We start from the raw sequence: 17,403 nt of genomic DNA, 5'->3' as shown, positions 1-17,403 counted from the left end.
TGAAGGTGCAAAATTGCAATTTTTTGATAAAGTGTTAGCAAAGACGGTCCAAGTAGCCCGAAGTATTTTCTGAACTGTCGCAAATAGTTTACTGTTTCATTAGCTATGGATTATCCCCAACCAAGGTTGGAGAAAAAGGGAGTGGTGAGCTGAGTTATGATGATAATGAGTAACAGCTAGATGCACGTTTCCATTTGTACCCAGTCTGTTATAAGGGGGTCATATGAACCCATGTAAAAGTTTTTGTATGTTAGCTGCCCAATAGTAGTATCTAAAATTGGGCAGACCAAGACCACCATGTGCTATATAAATAAAATTTTACTTACTTACTTACTTTTAGAGGACTGAAGAATAGACTTGCGAATTCTAGCTTGTTTCCCTCCCCATATGAAATGTGACAGAATCTTTTCTTAACTTGTCAAAAAAATGCCTTGGTAAGAAAAATCCGGGACATGTTGAAAAGATACGAGACTTTGGCGAGGACACTTCATCTTTATCAGGTTAACTCTCCCTGCCACGACAAGTCCTACCCTAGGCACAATCTTTCCAACCATTTTCTAGTATGGATAGAAATTCTCCCTCATCATTTTATGTATAGAAGAGGAAATAAAAAGCCCCAAATATCTAAATCCGGTTTCTGCCCACTTAAAAGGCACTATTGAGTGGGGAAGAGCTCTGGCCAGGGAATTGAGGGGTTGCAACTCGCTTTTTTGATAATTGACCTTATATCCTGAATGTGTACCATATTGGGCCAGTATGTCAAAAAGCACCGGGAATGAGTTTAGAGGGTCAGAAATGTACAGGAGCAAGTCATCTGCAGAAAGGGAGAGTTTGTAAGTCACACCGAACCTTGTAATGCCTTTAAATCTATCCTCTGAACGCATCCATATTGCAAGAGGCTCGATAGCAATGGCGAATAGGAGGGGTGAGAGAGGGCACCCTTGCCTAGTGCCCCTCTCAAGTGGAAAAGGCAAGACAAGTTGTTGTTTAGTATGAATACAGGTGGATGGCGAGGAATATAGTAGCTTAACCCAGAGAATAAAGTCAGCCCCTAAGCCAAACCTATCCATCACCTCATAGAGGAAGCTCCACTCGACGCGGTCGAAAGCGTTCTCCGCGTCAAGAGATACCACAACCTCTGAATTGAGTTGGCACGATGTATGGATAATATTCAAGAGGCGTCTTGAATTGTCATATGAGTGCCTGCCGGCCATAAATCCCGTCTGTCAGACGGCGATAATTTGTGACAGAACACGTTGTAGCCTAAGTGCAAGGATTTTAGATAGTATTTTAAAATCAATATTTAAAAGAGAAATTGGTCTGTAACTGCCTGCACAACAGAGGATCCTTATCCTTTTTCAAGATTAACAAAATAGTAGCTTCGGACAAAGTCTGGGTAATTGATATTTTGAAAAGGCTTCATTATACACATCTTTCAACAAAGGTGCAATAAGATCAGAATTGAATTTATAGTATTCTGCAGAGTAACCCGCCAGGGCCCGGCGATTTACCTGTGTTTAAGGATTTAATGCTTCTTGTACCTCTACTACAGTATAGGTCCCCTAATCCCTTCGTCAGATCTCTATCTATTCTTGGAAATGTATATTTTGGAGAGTTTCTTCTGATAGAGGGGGAGAGCTTGAAGTGTACAGATTGGAATAGAAACTCACAAATACTTCATTAATTCCCTCTGGGTCCGATATTATGTCACCAGCAGCAGACTTGACCTTTGGGATTAGCTTGGAGGTTGCTTCGGCACGGGCTTGATAAGCCAGAAGTTTCCCTGCCTTGTCGCCGGATTCAAAAAAGCGTTGCTTAGTCTTAATTAATTGAACCATAGTTGTTGCGGTGGTGGTTAAATTGAGGCTGGCTTGAACTTTCACACGTTCTGTATAGAGGTTAGGATCTGGGTTTGATGCATATCTGCCATCTAGATCTTTGATCTTATTCAATAAACTGGACGTGTAAGTTAACTCTTTCTTCTTTAAATTTGACACAAATCCTATAAGCTGGCCTCTCATGTAGGCTGTCGACGTTTCCCATAATACACCTCTTGACACTTCAGTAGAATCGTTCAACTCAAGGAAAAGTGAGAACTGTGATCTCAAAAAATTTGTGTAGTCATCCCTTATCAACAGGTTAGAGTTAAATCTCCAACGTTTAATGGGTCGAGACGGGGTCGCCAATACCACATCAAAAGAAACTGGTGAGTGATCTGAAATGGCGATAGCATGATACTGACAATGGCTAATTTTACAGAGAAACCTAATATCGACAAGAAAAAAGTCTATACGTGTATATGTACGGTGGGGATGAGAGAAAAAGGAAAATGCCTTAGTAGTGGGATTCGTATGTCGCCATGGATCCACAATCCCCAGCTGAGTTTTGAAAAATTCTAGGGTTTTAGCAGATTTATTCAGGGAACAGGCCTTAGTTGACGATCTATCCAGCAGAGTGTCCTGAACCAAGTTAAAGTCACCTCCAATAATAAGATGATAGTTTTCCAAATTTGGAAGTGAAGAGAAAAGTTTAGCTATAAAAGAGTCGTCGTCCCAGTTCGGCCCGTACACGCTAGCCAGTATCACAAGTGAGCCCTGCAAGTTTCCTGACATAAACGTGAAACAGCCATCTGGATCAGCAATAACTTTATGTTGCTCAAACAGAATATTATTACGAATAAGTATGGCTGTCCCTCTAGCCTTGGCGTTAAATTTGGAATGATATATATTGCCGATCCAGTTTCTCTTGAGTCGCCTCACTTCTTTGTTGCAGAGATGCGTCTCTTGAAGAAAAAACACATCTCCTTTAAGCTGCTGTAAATGCGCCATAACTTTGTTAACTTTGGTTGCATTCCCCACCCCTCTCACATTCCAGGAGACAATTCTAAGACCATTGATTGTGCTCGACATACCTTACTGTATTCAGACAGGTCTTTGATTTGACAAGTTGACAGCGGCCAGGGGAAGACTGGTGTCTGTATTTGAGGTAGTAGACTGTGAACAGAACAGGGGAAAAAAAACAGAAAAAAAAAGATAAAAAATAAAATAAAATAAGTAAAACACAACAACAACAACAACAGAAAAAACATAAAACAAGGCAATACATACATGCAGATCGAACAACATAAATGACATAAACATAAGCAACACTGTTTGGCTTGTTTGAAGCCGCGGCCATTTTTCAGCATGTGCTGGAGCGATAGCTGTGTCCTCACACTGCATATGCTAATTCCTACCTGGATGATGTTGTCATTCATAGTTATACCTCGGTGGATCATGTGCAGTGGTTGGTCACGGTCCCGGAGTCCGTGAGGCAGGCAGGGCTGATGGCAAACCCAAAGAAGTGTGTGGTTGGATGGAGGGAGGTACAGTATGATAAAATTGGCACAGAGCTTCCCCCATGTATTACCAAAGATTCACATCAAACTTATCCCATTCTTGGTTACTTTAATGAACATTTTTTTATTGTCACAGTTTGATACTGATGATTTCTTGTGAACACTCCTTCAGTTTGAACCCAGTGACAGTATCAAGTTATGTTTATTTTCATGTCAGTGTTTTCATTTCCAACCTTAAAGTATCTCCACGTGATGTTCCTCTTTCATATTTTCTTCCGCCAAAATAACTGTTCCAATTCAAGATCTGCATCCTTGAAGACCCAATTTGAAGGCTGATTACGTCACGGCAACATAATGAAGCCTGTCCCAATTCCAAATGCAGCCGAAAATGCGCCCTTCTTTTCCCTGGATTTGAAGAATGGGTCCGGTGTATCATTTGTGGCCCAACATATCCCAGAATTCATGGCGCAGTGGCTGTGGTCAATTTTTTCTAATAAAAGCGGCGGATGGCAGAAGTGGGGTGAAGAAACTTTTCAAAAAAATTATTAAATATTATGTCACTTATTTATGTGCAAATGTTAAATATGGAAGAACATTACATCATTACTGTTGGCCAGTGATGGCCAAATAAAGCTTTCTATCTGGAGACCAAAAATATGAAGCACAGCTTGAATTTTCAAATGAAAGTGTACTGCTTCATTATGACTGCCCACTCTACAGAGTGAAGTTCACAATTTTGTTTGACATTGGCCCACTGTTGTGTTGCTTTGAACAGATTTGAAAATTGTTATGTTTATTTTTTAAATAATTTTTATCAATACTTTCCTTTTTAAACATTTACCATGGTGTGGTCGTTCTTTGCTTGTGACTTCTTGATGTTGGCAAATGCAATAGATGAATAATACATTTAATATACATATAATAATGTAAAACACACTGTGACGTGCTCGCACTTCTCCGTTGGTGTATGGGGCCCGCCCCTTGCTAGCCACGCTGCATGGTGGGCCACGCCTCCCCAACTTGCCTTGAGTGTGGCATTCCTATGCCTTTGGAGGATGGGCACGAGCACTGAGTGCTGTGTCTAAGTCCTGAGCATGCTTTGCTGACTAGAGAAGCCCCTGCCTCGTGCATGAATTGTTTGATTCTGCCCGAATGGACTAGGGAAGCTCGTGCTAGGTTTTTTTCTGTCAAGCGACCCGCACCTCCCTCATCTCAGGAATCTCAGGCGAAAGTGAGGAAAATAGCTGCTGCTGACATAGAATCTAGTCCCGCAGCTCCATGGGCCAGGTCCCCTTCCTCGTTTGTCGAACTGCTGGGCCCCTCCCATGCCTTTCCCTCCTGTGGCCCAGCCCCTGAGCCTGTGCTGTTGGATGTGGACTATGGTGTCGGCGTCTTCTCGGTTTGACGACGCTTCACGGCCTCAGCGCTACTTATCTCAGGTGCCGCTGCTACCTGATTTTCAGGACCTGGTGTGCAAACAGTTTGAGGCCCTGCACCGTTGGTCCCCTGCCTGTAAGCGCTTTTCGGCCATGCATGGCCGGGAGCGCATTGACGGCCGGCCCCTTCCCCCGGTTGATCCGTCCCTGGCCCCCCTGGTTGCCCTTTGGGCTCCATCCTGGGGCGGGCTGCGTGCCCTAATAGGGATGTGAAAACCATGGACGGGCTCTTGGCTCGGCTACATAGCTGTATGGCGACCCAGGCCTGCCTGTCTAATTTATCGGCCATATTGTCGCTTCATCTTTGGCATTTGGCCCGTCGGTTGCAGGCTACCTCGGGTGATCTGGAGGGCATGGGTGAGTTGCTGTCCACGTCCTCTCTCCTAGCCTCGCTCATGAAACATCAGGCTATTGCCACGAGCTCTTCCTTGGCTCAGTGAGGGGGCCGGGGTGCCAAGGGACAGTCGTTCTCCAGCCGTCCCCCTCCTTCCTGACGTCTCCCTGGGCCAGGCCGCCCTGCCCGCCTCCCTGGCTACAGAACAGCGCAGGGTTGCCTGGTCGGCCCTGGGGGCGGACCCTTGGGTGGTATCTACCATGGTCCAGGGTTATCGCCTTCAGTTTTGCCGCAGACCTCCCCTGACTTCCACTCCGACCTTCACCTGCGTGGCCGACCCGGGTCAGGGTCGGGTGCCGGTAGGAACTGGCGTCCCTTCTATCGAAGGGCGCCATACGGGAGGTGGACGCCAGGGACCGCCGGGTGGGGTTCTTCTCCCGTTACTTTTTGGTCCCAAAGCAGGATGGGGGTCTCCGTCCTATTCTGGACCTCAGGGGCCTCAATCGCTATCTCCGGCCCCTGAAGTGCCAAATGCCCACGGTCCCCAGGGTGCGTCAGGCCATTGTTGCGGGGGACTGGTTCGCCACCATCGACCTGAAGGACGCCTACTTCCAGATCCCTTTCTGGCAGGGTCACTGGCAGTTTCCTCACAGCTGTCCTGTGCCAGAAGTTCTGTTGACCCACTGAAAGAGGCATCATTTAAGAAACACCAGGAACACTTAAGCTCATCACATTGATCAAGCAGGACTCATGCTCTTCACCAGCAGCTCCCTCACAGGGAAATCTTCAGCACTCCTCTGTAGGCCCGTCCCAGAAGATGGATAAACCCAGCATTTCATGAACACTGTGATGGAGACCTTTGGTTTGTGTAATGTTATAAATACTCGGATACTCCTCAAAGGCTCTGGACTTTTACATAAAGATATTATATTCAGTCCTGTAGAAATTTATATATTTAAAAAAATATGATCCTCTCTGGTTACTCTGGTATGAATAACTCTGCATCACTTTATGGTAAATAACACACTATCTGCAAAAAACTGTTTGTAGTTCAACATACAAGTGGCGACCTTTGACCTTCATCAGGTTTTATTTAATTGTGTTAGAGAAACTCAAGCGTGCTCTTCATGGTAAATGGCCTGCATTTGTATAGCGCTTTTCTAGTCCCTAAGGACCCGAAAGCGCTTCACACTACATTCAGTCATTCACCCATTCACATACTGGTGATGGCAAGCTACATTGTAGCCACAGCGCACTGACAGAGGCGAGGCTGCCGGACACTGGCACCACCGGGCCCTCTGACCACCACCAGTAGGCAAACATGGGGTTAGTATGTTGCCCAAGGATATTTGGCATGCAGCCAGGAGGCAGCCTGGGATCGAACCACCGACCTTCTGATTAGTGGCTGACCTGCTCTGCCACCTGAGCTACAGCCACCCATGCAGGTGAGTACATCAAGTGTTTAGAACGGAAGCATGCAGGTCTGAGATCAGCAGCTTTCTGAAACACCAAACTGAGGTCCTGTTAATGCTGATATATAGTGACACAGTTACATGAGTGATTAATCCTTTTGGTTTTTTGCCTTTAACTTTATCAATAAAACAGCTGCAGCTTTCACTACAGCACATGTGGTACTGACCAGATTCAGTTCAGAACTGAAGAAGCTTCTCGGATGAGAGGTGAAACGTCTTCAAGTAACTTAAAGAAGTCCAGATGCTTTTCTTTGCAAGCTCCTTTGACTCCTTCTAGCAAGGAAATATAGGTGCAGCAGTCAGAGTATTGCTGAAAGGGATCTCCTGAGAAATCTTCAGAGGCCCAGTGAGGAGCGAGAACCATTCCAGGCATAGCTGACAGCCCAGGCAGTGGTTGAGGTCAAAGGTCGAGCTGGTTGGGGCCCATCATGAGATCAGATTTTGGAGCCACAGCAAGGACCACAAATCTGCGTTAGAATGAGAGCTGTGCCAAGGGGGATTTCCAGAGGCCAACAGAGGAGATTGTGGACAACGGACGGGCACCTGAAGGATGAGGGGAGCGTGCCAAGCTCCATCGACGACGGAGAGGGAGTCTAAGGATGGCATCATGATTCTGTGAAAGCACAGGAACCAGAAGCTATGGTGGTGATGACAGCAGTTTCCTATGAACATCACCTAATGCTGTGTCACTATGCTGTGCATACGATGGCATACTGAAGACTGCTGGGATCATAACAGCAGTAAGATAACTGGACCCAGCACCCTTTCCACAGAGGGGTTTTTCTGCAGAGGATGGACAGCAGAAGAGTCATAAGTATTCCTATCGCAGGACGAAGGCCTAAAGTGAGGTGATGGGGGTTGATAGAGGCCATTTCAAGTGCTTCTGACCACTCCAACTGCCTGAAAAATAGCGGAGAGACCCTCCTGGATACATCAGAGGCACTGCAAAAAGGTTGAGGTCCCAGAGGATTCCACTTCCTCCACAGCAATCAACTAGTATCAGAATCAGAATCAGAATACTTCATTCATCCCGAGGGAAATTAGGGTTACAGCAGGCAGCACGCTAATGGCGCATGCGCACTTACAAAGGAACCTTCTGACCAACTTTACACGAACATCACATTGGGGAGACATGTCAGAAAGGTAGGCTGATAGGAAAAAACAACGAAAATACACTACATGAGGTAAGAGGAGGAGAAAAAAAACTCCACTCAGACTGAGCTCCTAATGGGAGAACAGTTTGATAACAGAAAAAACACCTCAGCACAAAAGCACATGACTATCAATACACCATAGAAACACAAGACAAGCAACAGGGGCGGGTAAGGGTAAGAGAGAGCCGGTATAGACAGCGCATCCGGTCCTGCAGCATATCTGCGCTGGTCCAGTTGACTGCCATCTTCCCCGGTAGGGCACAAGCATCGAAGGCGTTGGAAAGGGAGGGGGGATGAGTGAGTGCTTATCAGTGTAAGTGTATGTGTGTGCATGTCCATAGTTTAGCTGAGACAGTGTCCTTCGGCCTATCAGGCTAAGTAAACAGTCCTCCAGCCAATCCAGGTGTCCTTGCATGGGACGGGAAGAATAGCCATAACACAGTCATTATCAGGGAGTGATTGTTCGGCTCCAGCCTTGGGCCTGCAGCTGGCGCCGTTATGTGGGTCCGCAATCTCAATGTTGATTTTGTAAATTTCCATGCGAGCAGCCCAGGAGAATTTTCAGGCTGCCCTAACACTCCGACACTGGCCTCTCGATCTCCCGTTGGAGAGCCGCGAGCCTCCCCATGATGGTATCAAACTTCTGTTCCATGGTGTTGTCATTCTTTTGATTCTGAGACCTCACAGCTGCAGTGATCCATTCCGCGATGTCTTCCAACTGTCGCTCAAGGGTCCCATTTTGAGCAGGCCTCTCTCTGATGTATCCCCCCATACGCTCAGTGTTGTTGCTTTGAGCCTTCACAGCCGATGCAAGTGTCTCCAAGGTGTTGACCATATTACGTTCGTTGTGAGGGGTCGCGCCTCGTCCCATCGCTTCGATTCCAGCGGGCAGCCTTGGGGGGGTTTGAACAGCCGGTTCCGCTCTCTTATTTCTCCGATAAACCAGGGCTAAGCCAACTCCGATCAGCACGAACCCTGTTATCACGGTTCCGAATAGATAGATATCTTCAGCGTCCTCGATCGACAGTCCTGCCAGGCACATGACCCTCCAGTTCTGCCACCCGTGCATCGTGTATCCGGCAGGGAAAGTCCCTCCAGGGCACTCAGGCTCTCCCGAGCCCAGACTTCTCGTTAAAAAAAGGGTGCCAATAGCATTCAGAGACCAGTTGATCAAATCCATAATTCTTTTAGGTTTTAGAGAACGACCGTGTGAGTCTATTCCAGGGAAAGTAATTCAAACGAGACAAGACAAGGACATAGAGGCTAAGCAGGAAAGATAAGGGTGAGGAGGAGAGGAGAAAAGTGCGACCGCCTTCGCTGAGAGCCAAGAGATTAGATAGTAGAGGAAAGTTTCACCCTCACTTGGTTGCTTCAGTGGCGAGGGGGAAGTGCTGATTGGGCGCCCGTAGGGAATTGCTCGCACTTCAATCTCCAGCCATTGGCCAACTTTAGAGTAACCAGGTAGTAGGTTGTGACAGACCCCTACGTAGCCATGGGAAGGTGGACCCTCCTGGTTACCTTGACTACGACACTCACCTTTACAGGACAAAGACAGAATCGGCAAATACAGACTATTATGTCTGTTCCCATATGCCCAGCATGTCAACACACCCCACACTATATGTGTTCCTGGACCAACTCCCAGGGAAGAACCGCTCCATGATACTAGCAGAGGAAGGGGGACTTTGCGTCCTCTTCAACAACACCTGCTGCACTTACATACGAGACGATGTACATTCATCAAACATGACTGACGCCCTGAATGTTTTGAGACAGATCCAGCAGGCCCAAAATCAGGACTATGTAAGTGATACAAGTGACTGGTTTTCTTGGCTTTACACTGGCTCCTGGTTACAGGTGCTAAAAGGACGACTCATCGGAGTTGGGATATTTTTACTTTTATTTTATGTCTTTGTAACGTGTATATTGCCATGTCTAAGACTCATGATTAACCGTGTAATATTTGCCACTGTTGCTGCATATACAGCCGTGACAAATGATGATGATGACTCTGACCTGTTGGAACATGAAGATTTTGTGTGATTAATGACGATGTGACAGAAAATGTACAACAAGATGTTACATACTGATGTCTCATTGAAAGTTTTACTGACAACAGGAGGGAATGTCAATGGAAAATTATACTTAGTAGTCAGTATAATCTTTTAATGATATAAGTTTGCATATGGTAGAATACTGCATGTAATCATTTGTGTTTAGAAGTATATAGTTGGTGGCATATTGAAAGAATGTCTCATCCTAGGAGGTCTGTAACATTCCAGGGTGTTCTGGCGTTCACCCCCACATCCTGGGAGTGTCACGGTCTGGCTGGCAGACCGTGGGGATGTGTGGGGAAGGAGGACCCAGGCGCGGTGCTCTATGTGTAAACAGTGTGTTTATTTACAGTGTGCAACAAAGTAACAATAAATCCCCGTGTTTTCCCAGACTCCCGTGTTGTGTCTCTCCGTGAATAGTCCGTGTCTTTGTGCTCTCCGCTCCCGTGTCAGCACCCCCCGGTGCTCGCTGCTCTCATGTCTTCCACGCTCCTCCTGCGGGAAACAATAGACACAGCCGTCAGGACACATACAACTGCGGGCATACACGCACACTAACTTAACTGAACAGAAGACTAACGTGGAGTCTCATGCAATGATCCCGCGTCGGTGGGAGCTCCAAGACTCTCCTAAGTAGCTCCCCCGACGAGCCCTGATCAGCGGCAGGTGTGTGGCTTCGGGTGTGGCCAGTCCCTCCGCAGGGCCACACCCCTCAGGCCTGCAGGTGGCCGAGCTCCATCCTCCAGGCACACCCGCAGACATACACACCCATACCTCGCCTAAACATATGAGTGGGACACAGACTAACACAGCACAGAGAAGGGGAAACGACACCAAAAATACATAATAACACATGACTGCCCAGGGATCCTGGGTCGCCCAGTCCCAGGACCCTGACAATTAGTTTCTGTAGTGACCTCATCCAATTTGCCCAACAAGCATACTAAAGGGGAGGTTGGAATTTTACATTTCAGACACTTTGATAAGTCTTCACATATCTCGTGCCAAAACTTCTGCACTGGTGGACAGAACCAAAGAGCGTGGATGTAATTGTCTGGTGTATTGCCTTGACAGTGTGAGCAGTTGTTGGAAGATGTAAAGCCCATCTTGAACATCCGATGACCTGTATAGTGCACTCTATGTAGTATTTTGTATTGTATTAATTGCAGACTGGGATTTTTAATCAATTTAAAGGTTTTTAAGCATACCTGAGACCAGAAGTTTTGTTCTAAACTGACTGATAAATATGCTTCCCACTTTGCAATAGGAAGGGATATTGATTCATCTAATTTAGAAAGTGTTGTGTATATTTTAGATAATGATTTGGGGGATTTAAGAGTAAGAAAATGTACCGCACTTGGTGGTGTTTGTAATTCAACTTGACTGATGTTACATTTCTTTTTTTCTATGGATTGAATTTGTTGATATTCTAAAAATCTTTTCTTGTTGATCCCATATTGTGCAACTAGTCTGTCAAATGGAATAAATTCTGTTCCCTCTAATATATGTTCTAAGTATTTAATTCCTTTACAACTCCATTCCGGGAAATTAATCATATTTAGTTTTGTACTATGTCAGGGTTATTCCAGATAGGTGTACGTTTGCATGGGATTAATGAAGACTCCGTTATATTTAGAAACTCCCACCATGCTGTCAGAGAAAAGCTGATGTTGATGCTTTTAAAGCATTCATGTCTTTTGATGTTTGAGCTAATAAATGGTAGGTCTGAAAGACACTTTTTTGCCTGTGTCCAGACTGTCCCACTGTTTCAATACCTTGGAAATGTTTGCCATTTTTCCAAATGATTCCCTTATCGATTCCAATCGCCCCGAATGACGTCACCACGTTGCGGAGCGTCATTTACCTGGATGGAAACACGACGCCTAAGCGGCTCAAACGCTCAAAAGTTTGGTTATACTTTACGAGAACGGATGAGAACAGGGCAACTTGCAATACTTGCAAAGTAGATATTTCATTTAAGGGAGGAAACACTACGAATATGCAAAAGCATTTGCTCACAAAATACACGATGACCTTAAATGAATGTCGTGTTTTTAATTCCGCTCCAGACTCGTGAATCTCAACCCAGCAGCAGCGGTAACGTTTGCACGTCCTCTCCCCTTAATGCGACAGGTAAATAATCAACTAACAGTGCATATTATGTTAGCGCAATCTGCCTTATTACAAAACCTGCCATTACTGTGCATTTAGGTGATCATGATGAGAGAGACAGACAGAGTCTGGCTGGCTCAGATGCTGGCAGTTCTCGCTGCAGTCTACCGGTAGCGTCTCCTTTTAGGCCAGGATAGATGAATGTCACAGAGCAGTGACTAAGTTTGTGGTAAAAGGCTTGCACCCATTTGCCACAGCAGATTCCCCGATTTGCGGTAATTGAATGTGTTTAATTGTAGACAGGGACATTACTGGATATTCTTGTGTAATTGCTAGAGAATAATTTATGTTATACTTTGTTATTGCTACAGATGAATATTTATTTTATTAATTTACATTTAAAAATTTTTTCCTGGGGACCCTGTGACACCCCATTGAAGAGCCGTAGGCTGTGGATCTCTTAAGATCTCACTGTTGGGTTTGTAAGGCCATGTTACTCCTAAATTTCTATCTTGTTCAAAGAGAAGATATAAAACAAAGTTCTAAGCTAATCGACCTTCGTGTTCTCCTTTTTTAAAAGAATAGATAAAGAATCGAATCGTTAAACAGAATCGAAAATGGAATCGAAAATGGAATCGGAATAGTGAAAATCGTATTAATGCCCATCCCTAATCATCAGTATCAAACTGTGACAATAAAAAAATCTTCATTAAAGCAACCAAGAATGGGATAAGTTTGATGTGAATCTTTGGTAATGCATGGCAGAAGCTCTGTGCCAATTTTATCAACAAAATAAGGATTTTATCATCTTCTGGATGCAGTACCTTGGCCTCCATTAACACTATGAGGAATCTTTAATCAAGATTCATTCATCAATGGAAATATTAAGCAAGTATTTAAGACTCTTGTCTCTCGGCCTATGACTGCTGGGATTGGCTCCAGTGCCCTCGCGATCCCAAAAAGGATAAGCAGAAGCAAATCGATGAATCTTTACTTTGTTCCATTTCTGCAATATTATTAAGAGTAGAAATATCCTGTCTGAGTGATGCTGAAAAACTCGTTCATGCATTTATTACTTCAAGTCTGGACTATTGCAATTGGTTATTATGAGGATGTTCTTTTTTGCCTTGGGACATAGGTAGGATGTGATTGCTGCTGTTTTATCCATGTGTGAATGTACATGCCCAGCTCCCAAATTGTACCCAAATACTGTACCTCCCTCCATCCAACCATACACTTCTTTGGGTTTGCCATAAGCCCTGCCTGTCTAAGGTTCTCTGGGACCGTGACCAACCACTGCACATGCTCCACCACTATGAATCACTATGAATGACAACATCATCGAGGTAGGATGTTGCCCTATGACAGCTGGGATAGGCTCCAGTGCCCCCCGCGACCCTGAAAAGGATAAGCGAATGGATGGATGGATAATAATAATAATAATAATAATAATAATAAATGCATTTATACAGTGCTTTTGAGATTCACACACTGGTGGAGGTAAGCTACAGTTGTAGCCACAGCTGCCCTGGGGCAGACTGACTGCGAGGCTGCCATTACACGCCATCGGCCCCTCTGGCCATCACCAGTTTTAGTCTTTGGACTGTGCAGACAAGGGAATCTGCCTGTAGGCGTTGGTTAAATCCAGCATCATAAACAACCAAGGAGTGCTTATAAAGTCCAGGTCAACCTTGGGCATGGAATAAGCATCAAACCATGAGACCTTGTTCACTTTGTGACAATCATCACTGAACCGTATAAAACCCTGCACTCACTCCTTAATTCCCTTGAAGTACCTTAAAGACAACCAGCCTCTCTCAACAGCTGGGACAACTCATCTGGCAAACAGATAAGCATAGGAGACCAAACACTGAGGAACAAATCCTCACTTCATCCTATGATAACAGCATTTTCACCATTTCAGCCAATTCCTTTTTTCACAATTTGTCTCTTCTGCTCAGGCAACCTGATAGGCCATGAACACACTTTCATGCCAGGCTGCGTTTCAAAAAGGTGCACAACACATCTGCAAACTGCTGTTGCAATGAAGGAACAACAGCTTTATTGGAATGTGTGAGATGTTAGTCACAAAGCATTTTAAACACACTCTCTGTTCAGTGTGAGTCTCCTCCTCTGACAAACCTCCACATGTACCACTGAAAACAGTTAAATTAGTTTGAATCGGAAACAAACTACTTGTTCTGAGACCAATTCTTTATTTTTCACACCAAACTATTTAATAAGACAAACTTTACACAGAGTTAATCAAATATAACTAATGCTTTAACATTATCAGGATTTCATAATAAAAACTACACGTTCCATCTGCACTCTGTGGAGCCTGATCTCAAGTCCAACTCTGAAACCAGAAGAGGATCTTTCTCTCTCTTCAGAGTCATTGTGATCCAGTGATTTCAGTCCTGCATGATCAGGCTGATGTTTGCACAGAGCAGATAATGAAGTGAATGTTTTTGCACATTGGTAACAGTGAAACAGTTTATTTACAGTGTGGGATCGTTTGTGTTCGGAGTATGAACTGAGATTCCTGAAGCTCTTGTCACACTGGTCACAGCTGAAGTTCACTTCCATGTGTGTACGTTCATGTTTGTTACGATGACCTGATTGTGAGAAGCTTTTGTCACAGTGTCTGCACTTGTATGGTGTCTCTCTTGTGTGGATTCACTTATGATTGTTCTTTAAGCTCACGTGCAGTGGTGAAGGATGACCCACACTAGTCACAGGTGTGCTTTTTGACCCCAATGTGGAAGAGTTGATATATTTTTAATGTACTTGGTGTGTGGAAGCCTCTCCCAAATTCTTTGCAGTAGTTCATTTTGTCTCCAGTGTGTCTACGTTGATGTGGTTTTAGGTCCCGTTGATGATTGGAAGTTTTTCCACAAAGGTCACAGAGAAACTCTTTCCCACCACCACAGTTTTCATAATAAAAACTAGAGATGGACCGATCCGATATTACGTATCGGTATCGGTCCGATACTGACCTAAATTACTGGATCGGATATCGGAGAAAAATAAAAAATGTAATCCGATCCATTAAATATCACGAAAGCACCTCACAAAACTTGCGACACGCCGTAACTCACCTCAGAACGTTAGCACGTCGGAGCAGTATGCATCACGTGATACAGCGGCTGTGGCATGCGGGACCTGTCGGTGGTCTGGATAGCATTTGGAGCTTCGCTAGCAACCCGGCATTTCATCTCCGACAAAGTTATCCCCGAGAGAAGTAAAGCAAGTGTGTAAGTCCATCTCTAAATGTTTGTAAAGCATTCCTGCGTTAAGCTTAACAAACGATATATGGAGCGACTGCCTCTTCTTGCTGCTACTTCAATCATGAAACTGCTTAATGATCAGCTGATCGGCTTTTCTGTCGCGAGTCCGTGTCTCTTGTTTGCTTTTGGCCGACTTTGCACCAGAAAGAGGAAACCAGCGGCTGAACAACAGCAGCACGTTTAAGCTTGATCAGCTGTTGTTAGAATTTATTTAATATTACTTTCTACACCAGGATCTTTTTCTACGTAGCTGACGCTGGTAACTGTGCAGGGGCGGATCTAGCAAAGTTTAGCCAGGGGGGCCGATAGGGCATTAACAGGAAAAGGGGGCACAAAGACATATTTTTCTTTCTTATTCTCATTGAAAATGTCTAGCTTTTAATAAATAATTATCTGACACCCAAAGTTTTAATTTGATGTAAAATGAATAGAAGTCAATTACTGTATATAGTAACTATTAAGTCTAATATACCCTAGTAAGCTATAGTACTTTTTCCTTTGGGAAGGTACCATCTGTGCAGTCTGCAATTTTGTTGAAGAAAGATGTTGAATCTATTTAATATTTCTTGAAAAATAATTGATTTCTGTGCATTTTTTTTCACACTGCATCAAATTAAGGTTGATTACGTCGATTAAGCATCATGAGGTGGCGCGTGAGGGGTGGTTCCCTATTTTTTATGTATTTATTTTTGTTGTTGCTGGGAGTTGGAACCCTATTAGTTAGGTTGCTTAATATTTATGCTAAGTACTCTTTAAAATACCAGAATAGGGAGGATGGTGTAGGTTTAAGTTTATTAGATTGATCAGTATTGCTGAACTATGAAATATTTTTTTTTGCATACAGGTATAACAGAATAGCTTTAGTGTAGTTGTTGTTTTAAACTTGAGTATGAATTTATACAAAATGCAGCAAGATATTTAAAAAAACAAGTTTTGTTGATTAAAAAACACTATATCGGATTCATATCGGTATCGGCAGATATCCAAATTTATGATATCGGTATCGGTATCGGACATAAAAAAGTGGTATCGTGCCATCTCTAATAAAAACTACAGATTCCATCTGAACTCTGTGGAGTTTACTGATCAGACTTGTTCCAAATAATCAGGTTAGAATTACAGGATAAAAAAATCAATACATATCTCACAGTAACTGCACTTGTAGAGTTACTTTCTGGTGTGGATCTGTTGGTGTTTATTCAGGTGATGTGGAGATTTAAAAGTCTTCTCACACAGGTCACATTTATAAGGTCTCTCCTCAGTGTGGATAAACATGTGTTGTTTTAACTGTGCGTCTGTTGCAAACAGTTTCCCACACTGATCACAGCAGTAAACATCATTTCCAGTGTGAATCCGTAGGTGACTATTTCGGTTGTGTTTGTCGTTGAAAGTTTTTCCACAAAAGTCGCAGCTGTACGCCTTAATTCCAGAGTGGGTAACTAGATGCTTCTGCAAGTGGCCATTTTGAGCAAAAGCTTTACCACACAAGCCACAGATGTACTCTTTAACTCCACTGTGGATGAGTTGGTGTTTTTTTAAGCCTCCAGCCCGTCTAAAAGAATTTCCACACAAGTCACAGCTGTACGGTTTTACTCCACTGTGGATGACATGATGTGATTTTAAGTCTTTAGCTTGGGTAAAAGTCTTTCCACACAAGTCGCAGCTGTATGCTTTAACGCCACTGTGGATGAGTCGGTGTCTTTGTAAGCCTCCAGCCTGGGTAAAAGACTTTCCACACAAGTCACAGCTGTAAGGTTTAACTCCACTGTGGATGAGTTGGTGCGTCTTCAAGCCTCCAGCCCGTGAAAAAGACTTTCCACACAAGTAACAGCGGTACGCTTTAACTCCACTGTGGATGAGTTGGTGTTTTTTTAAGCCTCCAGCCTCGGTGAAAGACTTTCCACACAAGTCACAGCTGTACGCTTTAACTCCACGGTGGATGAGTTGGTGTCTTTTTAGGCTTTCAGACCAGGTAAAATCCTTCCCACACTCATCACAGCTGTAAGGTTTAACTCCACTGTGGATGAGTTGGTGTAATTTTAAGCTTCCAGCCCGGTTAAAAGACTTTCCACACAAGTCACAACTGTAAGGTTTAAGTCCACTGTGGATGAGTTGGTGTTTTTTTAAGCTTCCAGCCTGAGTAAAAGATTTTCCACACTCACCACAGCTGTAAGGTTTAACTCCACTGTGGATGAGTTGGTGTATTTTTAGGCT

General features: G+C 44.2%; 1 long non-coding RNA gene across 1 annotated transcript; it reads left to right on the top strand.

Moving 5' to 3' along the window:
• Positions 1 to 6,860: 6,860 nt before the first annotated feature.
• Positions 6,861 to 9,251, top strand: LOC120729337. The gene is made up of 3 exons (XR_005694899.1): positions 6,861 to 7,575; positions 9,010 to 9,015; positions 9,079 to 9,251. It is a non-coding gene; the product is annotated as an uncharacterized LOC120729337 (long non-coding RNA).
• Positions 9,252 to 17,403: the final 8,152 nt, after the last annotated feature.

This window comes from Simochromis diagramma, unplaced genomic scaffold (assembly GCF_900408965.1).
Source record: "Simochromis diagramma unplaced genomic scaffold, fSimDia1.1 OVJJ01000383.1, whole genome shotgun sequence".
Classification (NCBI taxonomy): domain Eukaryota; kingdom Metazoa; phylum Chordata; class Actinopteri; order Cichliformes; family Cichlidae; genus Simochromis; species Simochromis diagramma.
The sequence above is the reverse complement of the archived record's forward strand: the minus strand, read 5'-3'. Positions and strand labels throughout refer to the sequence as shown.